Source organism: Rattus norvegicus, chromosome 8 (genome assembly GCF_021556685.1).
Source record: "Rattus norvegicus strain SHRSP/BbbUtx chromosome 8, alternate assembly SHRSP_T2T, whole genome shotgun sequence".
Classification (NCBI taxonomy): Eukaryota; Metazoa; Chordata; class Mammalia; order Rodentia; family Muridae; genus Rattus; species Rattus norvegicus.
In genome coordinates this window covers 69,534,637-69,543,169 of record NC_141541.1, presented here as the reverse complement: position 1 = coordinate 69,543,169, position 8,533 = coordinate 69,534,637, and the positions used below count along the sequence as shown (strand labels likewise).

Here is an 8,533-nt window from a genome sequence, read left to right as displayed (position 1 = left end):
TAGACGGCAATTTCTTGCCGCCAGCCTGGGTTCCTTTTGTTATCACTCTGGGAAGCTAGCTGGCCTCCACATGCCCTGTCCCAGCCTCGCAGGCTGCCTAACTGGAGGCCAAGGCTGAACTGAGGTGCACGCTGGTCTTGGGTCTCAGATGGCTGACCTAGAGGAAAGCACAATTGTACCCTGAGGAGTGTCAGATTTTCAGGACACTCTTCTCAGTGTGGTTTGTGTCATGCGACCCACAGGAAGGCTCTGAACACCCTGGGTCCTTCTCAGCACCTGCTTCACAGAGGAGCAAGTTCAGTCTTGGCTGTGCCCTTGACACCTTCTGGAAACTGCTCATCCAGGCCTTACCCCAGCCACATTACATCAGGGGCCCTAGTCACAGCATCTGGCTGTTTGTGAAGTATACCACCTGATTCCAAGGAGCTGCCAAGCTTAAGAAGTACTGCTTAAGAGAAAAACAAAACAAAACAAGACAAAACAGTGTACATTTCTACCCCATTTTGAGTTCTTCCCAGGTTACTGTAGGCTTTGTGCCTGTTTATAAAGACTTTACAGGTGAATGTGTGCTTTTGTCTTTCTGAATTTGGGTCACCCTGTTTAATGTTATACTTTCCAGTGATGAGGAAGGACATGCAAGGGGGAGGAAGTGGGACAAGTAAGAGGAGCAGAGATGTGGGCAGGGGGGACTCATGTGGGGGACCAAGGGTAGAAGGGGTAGGGGGATGAAGAAGAATCACAAAAGATGCTCTGTTCAGAAACGCCATGACATCTAAGACTTTAAAGGCTAAGTTAAAACCTTTTTAATTTAAAGAATAAGTAAAGTCGAACATACATGTGTGTATGTATGTGTGCACGTACATAAAATATTTGAAAATGTGTTTATAAAACAAGGGAGAGAGTGATCAAGAAAGACTTGATGTTAACCTCTGGCCTCTACACATGTGCATAAACATATGCAAAAGCACCTGTACAGACATACCCTCCCCCGCAACATGCTCACCTGACTCTCCTATTTCCATACTCCCTTACCCGAAAACCCCATGACGTTGAAATTACAGGCATGTACTCCTGTGCCTAGTTTACATGGTACAGGGGTTGGAACTCAAGGTTTAGTACTCTAACAACATCTATAGCATCAGCTCCAGGTTTATCTTTTTTACACTCGGGCACACACACACACACACACACACACACACACACACACACACTACAAAGATCCTTAGAAGGTTCGTTCTCTTTTCAGAGTGGGTGAAGCAGACGGTCCCATGTAAAGAAAAGGTACAACAGCAGGTGTTGAGTGCGTCCTGGGACTCAGGCCCAGACCACAGTTCCCAGATCAATGTCGTCCACATGTTTGCTGCACACTCGCTTGTGGCCCTGGGAAGTAGACAAATGGGACACTGTCTCTTCTGGGGACTTCCTTTCCAGTGGGGAGCCAGGCTGTAAGTAAACAGACAAGCGTCTATTTGGCAACGGCAGTGGTTAACGCCCTGGGCCAAGACCCCTTCTTTCCATGCTTCCTTTATGAGAGTCAGGAAAATCCATTGATAAAATGTTCTGTCTCTGGGTTTGGCTATGTGGGATCCCTAAGAACACAACAGATTTTAAAATAAAGCATTGCTTTTTCCTTCTATCTCCTCACCGAAGCAGGAAAAAATGGCACATGATACATCTTTCTATTATACTTTCCTCTTTTTCCTTTCCTTTCCAGACAGGACCTCATATAGCTCAGGTTGACCTGGAACTCACTATATACTGAGGATGAAGTTCTGAGTCTCCTGCCTTCGCCTCCCTAGTGCTGGAACTACAGACATGCACCGGTGGTCAGTCTGTGCAGTGAGCATCTGTAATCCCAGCTCAGGGCTTCAGCCATGCTACAACAAACACTCTTCCACCCGAGAGACACCTTAACCCCAGAGATTACTCTTTATATATTAAAAAAAAGTGATACTCCAAGGATCCGTGACCTTTTCAGGATGAGAGATGAGGCAGGCTACCCCAGGGTGGCATGCTGGGAGTGCTTACTAATTGTGGAAGAGAAGGGTGCTTGCTGTTTCATTGCAAATGAGCTACAGGGTCCCATGGAGCTGAGGCAACACTGACTGGATATGTCACTTTGATTGGAAGGAAAAATCTTCCCACTGTACCAAGGGGCTACGCCCTTAGGCAAGCTTGCACCAGGCCCCAGCAGCCTGAGGCGCCACGGGGTGTACATCAAATACAAGCTTTTGGTTTTTCGTGTGTGTGCGTGTGTGTGTGTGTGTGTGTGTGTGTGTGTGTGTGTGTGTGTGTATACACACATGCATGCGAATGTGCATGCACAGAGTCAGAGTCACAAAGACTCCAATTTGAGAATCTATAGAATGGTAACACCTCATTTAGTTGGTGTCATTAGGGAATGAGGGGTTCCACGTAAGTGAGTTTTCCAGATAATTGAACTTTATTCCCCCAAGAGCCAAAGCTTAAAAGACATTAACCACGTTGACAGAAGGCTCTCCTAAGCATGTAGCACTGCCTCCAGACCCTGGGCATCCAGACAGCGGCTTGGCAGCTTCTCAGAAACTTGGGTTGGACCCTCCACATCTGTTTCTGGGTTGGGTTGGGTTACAATGGCTTCAAGCAGGGTGGTTCTCAGCCTGAGCAGCGCATTCAAATCATCTTGAGAGCTCTAAAGGCTCCTGATGCCCATACTAACCTCAGGCCATTTAAGCCCGAGTCTCTGGGTGGCAGACGAAGGCCTGAGGGTTTACCACGGTTCCCCTGACGGTGCCAGCATCATCTGTGTGAGGAGCAGTGTTTTCCTCCAGTAACAGATGGAAAGCAGAAAGCAGCATCTAGGGGCCTGGGCTGGTGGCTTTGTCTGCACAGTACTCACCTCAGATTGGTGAGGACCTGAGTCTGATCTTCAGAACTCACATAAAAAGCTAAGGTGTAGGGTGTAGAGAGATCTCTCATCTCTCAATGCCTGCTGTTTCTGCAAAGGACCTGAGTTCTTTTCCCAGCACCCATGGTGAGTGACTCACAACCACCTGTAACTCCAGCTTGGGGGCAGGGTGTGAAGCACTCTTCTGCCATCTGACCTCTGCTAGCTCCCCCTTGCCCTCCCCCGCATAGAGCCTGGGGTGGTGTCATACCTGCAATCCCGGCTCTGATGTGGAGAGAAGGAGACTCCTGGCACTTGCTGACCAGCCTTGCTTAGCCCAGTGGGTAGTCTCCAGGCCAACAGAGACTCTTGTCTGAAAACAAACAAACAAACAAACAACAGCAACAACAACAAAAACCACAAGGTGATTCAACCAAGCAATGTCCTCTGCTTTTCATATATCCATACACATGCATGTGAGCCTGCACATGCATGAACAGACACACGTGTACACATGCATGCACATAGAGCATCTAACACAGCGTCCAAGTGCTCATTGGCCCAGGCATCCTGTATCCTTAATCCCTGTGGTTTTCTGGTAATCCTAGAGCTACTCTTTAGATGGGGCCATTGTTGCAAGGGCACAGCGGGAACTGGCCCCTTTGCTTAGCTAGGTAGCAGCTGAGCTGAGCAGTCTCATCGTCAAGCTCTGCTATGTGACAGCCCTAGCAAATGCTCCCTCTGAGTCACGATCTCGCCTTCCTTTGGGAATCTGTGCTTCCTTCCTCCCAGTCGGTCCTGGAAATACCTCTCTCTGCAGACTATGTGCCCGCCACTACCCCGCCTCACCATCCTGGTTGTCCGGGGATACGGGTGCACATGCCCACGCGATGTGTACAGACAAGTCAGAGCAAGAGGTCAGCTGTCCTGCTCTTTCACTCTCGGCCACCCTTATCCCTTTCAGACAGGGTCTCTAATGGAACCTGGAGCTGGGCTATAGACCGACAACCCTAGCAATCACCCTGTCTCTCCTACTCCTACTGCGAGCCAGCGTTCCAGCCATGCAGGTGACCACACTGGCATTTTAGATGGGAGCTAGAGATTGGAACTTAGGTCTTCCTGCTTGCTCGGCAGTCCTCTCACTCAGCAAGCCATCTCCCCATTCTCTCATGTCTCACCGTTCCAAACCAGAGGCTCTGGTCTGCCTGTGGCTGGCGAGTCCAGGGTTTTCAGCTAGATTAGCTGGCCAATGCACTCCAGGGCTCCACCTGCCCCTCCTCTCCAACTCTGGGATACAAAAAAAACTATTATTATTTTTTTAACGTGAGGTATGGGAATTGAACTCAGGTCCTAATGCTCCCACGACGAGTACTTACTGACTGAGTTATCTTTCATCTCCAAAAGAAGTCTCTTTTCTGAGAGGAAGGTGCTTGAGCTCGGGGCAAAAGCTCCAGAAGGTTGGTGATTTCACCCAGTATGCTGGTTGGGCTTTTGTCAACTTGACATAAACCTAGATATATCCTGGAAGAAGGAACCTTAACTGAGAAAACGCCTCCATAAGATTGGCCTGAGGGCAAGCCCATGGGGTATTTTCTTGGTTAATGATCAATGAGGGGTGGCCTACCTCGTTGTGGGTGGTGCCACCCCTGGGTAGGGGGTCCTGAGTTGTGTGAGAGCACAGCGCTAGGAAGTAAGCCAGTAAGCAGTATTCCTCCGTGCGCGCGGCCTCTGCATCAGCTCCTGACCTGATTTGCCTGGATGACGGACTGTGAGCTGTGAGATGAAATAAACCCTTTCCTCCTCAAGCTGCTTTTGGTCGTGGTGTTTTATCACGATAACAGAAAGCTAACTAAAACACACAGCACTCATGAGCCCTCCATATTCATGCATCAGCTCTGAAGCAGATCTCTCAGCTCTCCTTAGAGGTCCCTGGCACTAGGACTCCATCAGGATTTACTCTTTCAGAAGTGGCTGCTGGCTGAGCTGCTGTGACATACAAGGCCAGCTGGAGGCCCCTCTCCACAGTCCTCTCTTGGGGCAGCTCTGTCATCTCTCCAGCCCTTCCTCACTTCCTCTGTGGCCAAACCAGGCCCAGAACCTGCCTGCTTTGATGCCTTTGTCCCAGCGTCTCTGGAAACTCAGCTGCTTCTGTCATAGGCTCTCCCTCAAAGCCTCTTCATCTGCGGTTACTCACCGGTGCGGGCTCTGAACAAGCCTTCCTCACGATGGTCCAGCACCTGGGTGCTGGTCTCCATCAGCTTTGGCTGCATCCTGGGCTGGTCCTGCCCCCTCAGGAGATTCAGAGTATGCAGGGTTGCAAAGTTCCAGGTAGAGATGACATCTAGATTGTGCCCCAACCTCCAAGGGGAGCAGATCAAACTCCCCAATTCCTGTTGAGGAGTAGGTTTGCCGCCCCATCAAGCCCTGCTTGTTGCCCTGCATGAGCTACCCTCAGGCTTCTGGTTCACTTCATACCCGTGTGCATGGTTTCTCCATGCTAGGACTGGACTTCTGGGTATGAGACCCTCTCTAGCTCAGCTGGCTACCAGAGGTCCAGTCAGGGAGCAGAGAGTGGTATGTCAGAGCGGCAATGTGTCCCCACACAGAACCTTCAGCCTCCTGGAACACTGGAACATAGGCCTTGAGAAACCTGGGCACCAAGGAGGTTCCAAGAGCAAACAAGGGGTGAAGTATTTCAAAACCTGGTTTTCCTCCAGGGACTGCCCTTCAGAGGGGCCCAAAACACACAGCTCAGTGTTTACACTTCAAAGAGAGGGAGGCCCAGCCAGGCTCTGCGGGTAGCCAGGTCTTCCCTGTGTCAACAAGGGAAAAGAAAACAGCCCAGTCGTCTGGCCATCCTGACAAAGGGGTTTTCCGACCAACTGGAGCTGGAGAACTGAGTAGGGGAAGGAGCTGCCAGCTCCCCCTGGGCGGTATTGCAAACTCTGGATACCTCGGGGCTTTCTTGGTGCTCACAGCGATCTCCAGGGAATTCCCCTAGACCGGTGATGTCTGCTGCTCCAGCTCTGCCTGGGATGAGCTATGCTCCTGCTCTCTCTAATCTGCATAATATAAATCAGTCACGCTACTGTCCCCGTTTACCCCATGGGAAGACTGAGGCTCAGGGAGTCTTAGTAAGTGATAGAATTGGGTTTCAGCACAGCCCACCCTGGGACCAGCACCTGGGCAGGTATCATTTTGAATGAAGTCCAACATGAGCTCATGAACTTAAATAGGATATTTTTTTAACTCCTTGCAGCTCAATTGCGTGGTTCTGGGATATGAACTTTGTAGATGTCAACACAGTTTAATTGTGTCAAAGGTAGGGCATTCCTGGCTACAGCTTGTTCCTTTCCTAACCCCTCTCCTTATGGTCTGTGAGCCAAGCTGGAGTCCAGTAGGGTCCAGAAATACGACACAGCCTCTTCTTCCAAGAAGCTGTGAGCTAAGGGGAAGACGGCTCTGTGGACCAGTGGTCACCGTGTGAGAGCATACAAAGGCTTTGTTGGACCTCACGGCCTGGGATAGGGCATGGAAGCACTCGCTTCTACAGATCAGTGCCTTGAGGACTCAGCGTATGCCAAATAAGGAGCCGGCATGACAACCTTGTACCAACCAGGCCCTGCCAGCGGTTTGTTGTGACCCCAGGGTAGGTTTAGGTTGCAGACAGAGAACCACTCTCAGGCCTGAGGTTAGAGTAGTGAGTGGCCCCTCTGGGGGAACTCAAGGGACTTTGAGAGGAGCCTAGGCTGCTGTGGTCCTTGAGGGCTACAGTCACATGCACTAGAAGGGCTCCATCATGAACAGCAGTCCCAGAGGACCACAGCAACCATTCCTCAAGGCAAGAGGCAGGCAGTAGGGGGTAATCCCATAGCACAGGCTAACTCCAGTGTGCTCAAGTCTCTCTCTTTTTCTGTGCCCTGCCCCTGCAGGACCCACGACAGCAGGACAGTGGGACACCTCTCTATGTATGCCAGGAGGCACTTCGTGGTATGAGATGGAGGAGGCCTTTTACTTCCCTCTCCACTGACCTTGATGTAGGCAGGGAGGTCTATGAATTCCTGGCTTGAACATAGCTCCTGGGCAGAGATGAAGGCGCCCCGGATCTGTTCATTTTGGTGCTATAAAATAGAGATAATTACCCCTCTCCTGGCTCCGTGTTGGGGTTACCGTGACCATCAAATGAAGCAGCAAGTGTGGAAGTGTTCTACCCTACCGCCTCAAGGACCTCGGGACCATTTAACCCAGTTCACTCTTTACTCCAGGAGAGGAAACAAGTTCAGAGAGGCTTCGACTTGCCCAAGTCCAATGCAGAAGTGTCTTCTCTCCCCCTCACCATGCTGTTGCTGCTATGATTCAGAGGCCTTGCAACATTTTGTCACAAAAAAAAAAAAAATTCAACCATTACCCAACTGACCTTTGGCACAGAGCACCTCCTTGTCTTCAAAGGAAAAGAAGAAATGTTAAAAAGCCAAGGGCCACCAACCATGGAGCAGTTAGTCCCAGGAACAACCAGCCATATTGGAGGTTGGGGGGCGGAGGGGAGCCCACCTTGATGGAAACTGGTTTCCCTGCTTTCCACCAACTCAATGTGGTCTGTTCTTGGTGGCTTGGTGGTCAGTGTCTTCCTGTCACCAGGCTCCTCTAAATCACCTGGGAGGTTGTTTTGACATTTGATTAGCCACAGCGTGTTACTTGTGAGTGCTTGATCGAGCCAGCTCTTCGCAATCAGTGTGCTGAGTGCTTTTGCCTGTTAGAGATAGGGCTGGATCAGGAGGGAAAGTGAAGGTGGGCAGGGCTCCAAGAGGGAAGATAAGTGGGCTGTTGGGAGAAATTAATACGGAGAAAGGAAGTGGCAAGTGAAGTCAAATGAAAGCCAGGTCTGACGGTACCCGTGACTCATAAATTTCGTTGATACTGGGGATGTGGCATCCCGGCTCCCCCTTTAGTTGGTAACCCCCCCCCCCCCCCCCGTCCTCAGGACGACCCTGGGGGAGGAGTGGGGAAGGACAAGCACTGGAAAGCCCGGATAACTTTTAGTTGGAGTTTACAGGAAACATCCTACAAAACGTAAATTTTAGGTTAAATTCATTCAGGGCAGGAGACCAATCCTGGAGGAATGCAGGAGGGGTGGGCAGTGGTGGAGGCAGGACATATGGATGGACTCAAGGCCACGGAATGTGAATTTTTTTTACCACAACTGCTCTGGTTAACTTAGTCCCAGCTGTTTATCAGAGGCACTCTGTCCTTTGAGACCGAGTGTCCTATTTTCCAATCTGGCCTCGAACTCCCTATGTAGCTGAGGATGACTGAATGCCTCACCTTTCTGTCTCTACCTCCCAAAGACTGGGATGACAGGTGTGTACCAATAGCCCTGGTCTCATGTGGCGCTAGGGACTGATCCTGGGGTGTCATCATATTCTGCCCACTGAGACACAGCCCAGCTCCCCCTTATTATTCTTACCGAGCATGAACGCCCTGGTAAAAGAAATCGAGCTGCCCATGTGACTTGGGTCTCACCTATATCTCAGCCGTCAGAGTTCAGCATGCCTTCCTTCCCTAGAATCTAAGTTTAGGCCCCTGTGTGATTCTGAGTGGGGCTTTTGAAATGTTGGCAAACACTCAGGTGCCTTACACTTTCTGCAAACTCAAGGCAGAGTGGCAGCT

General features: G+C 50.5%; 1 long non-coding RNA gene across 1 annotated transcript; it reads right to left on the bottom strand.

Moving 5' to 3' along the window:
* Positions 1–782: 782 nt before the first annotated feature.
* Positions 783–5,525, bottom strand: LOC103693113 (uncharacterized). The gene is made up of 5 exons (XR_015628216.1): positions 5,061–5,525; positions 4,243–4,387; positions 4,045–4,153; positions 3,138–3,239; positions 783–1,443 (listed from the first exon to the last, which is right to left on the bottom strand). It is a non-coding gene; the product is annotated as an uncharacterized LOC103693113 (long non-coding RNA).
* Between the last annotated feature and the right edge of the window lie 3,008 nt (positions 5,526–8,533).